The sequence below is a fragment of the Nannospalax galili genome, unplaced genomic scaffold (genome assembly GCF_000622305.1).
Source record: "Nannospalax galili isolate Female #2095 unplaced genomic scaffold, S.galili_v1.0 scaffold511, whole genome shotgun sequence".
In the NCBI taxonomy this organism is placed as follows: Eukaryota; Metazoa; Chordata; class Mammalia; order Rodentia; family Spalacidae; genus Nannospalax; species Nannospalax galili.
Window position 1 is genome coordinate 3,928,368 of NW_008331831.1, and position 400 is coordinate 3,928,767.

Genomic DNA, 400 nt, shown 5'->3' on the forward strand with positions numbered 1-400 from the left:
TAATTTTGTCAAAGGCCTTCTCTGAATCTATTGAGATGACTATGTGGTTCTTGTCTTTGAACCCATTTATATGATTCATGTGTTTATTGACTTATGTATATTGAACCATCCCTGCATCTCTGGTATAAAGCCCACTTGATCATGGTGGATGATCTTTTTGATGTGTGTCTGTATGCAGTTTGCAAGTATCTTGTTGATATTTTTTGCATCTATATTCATTAAAGATATGGGTCTATAGTTTTCTTTTTGGGTTGTATCTTTACCTCTTTGGTATTAGAGTGATGCTGGCTTCATAGAAGGAATTTGGAAGTTCTCCCTTAATTTCTATCTTTTTGAATAAATTAAGTAGTATTGGATGTAGATCTTCTTTAAAATGTCTGGTAGAATTCTGCTGTAAATC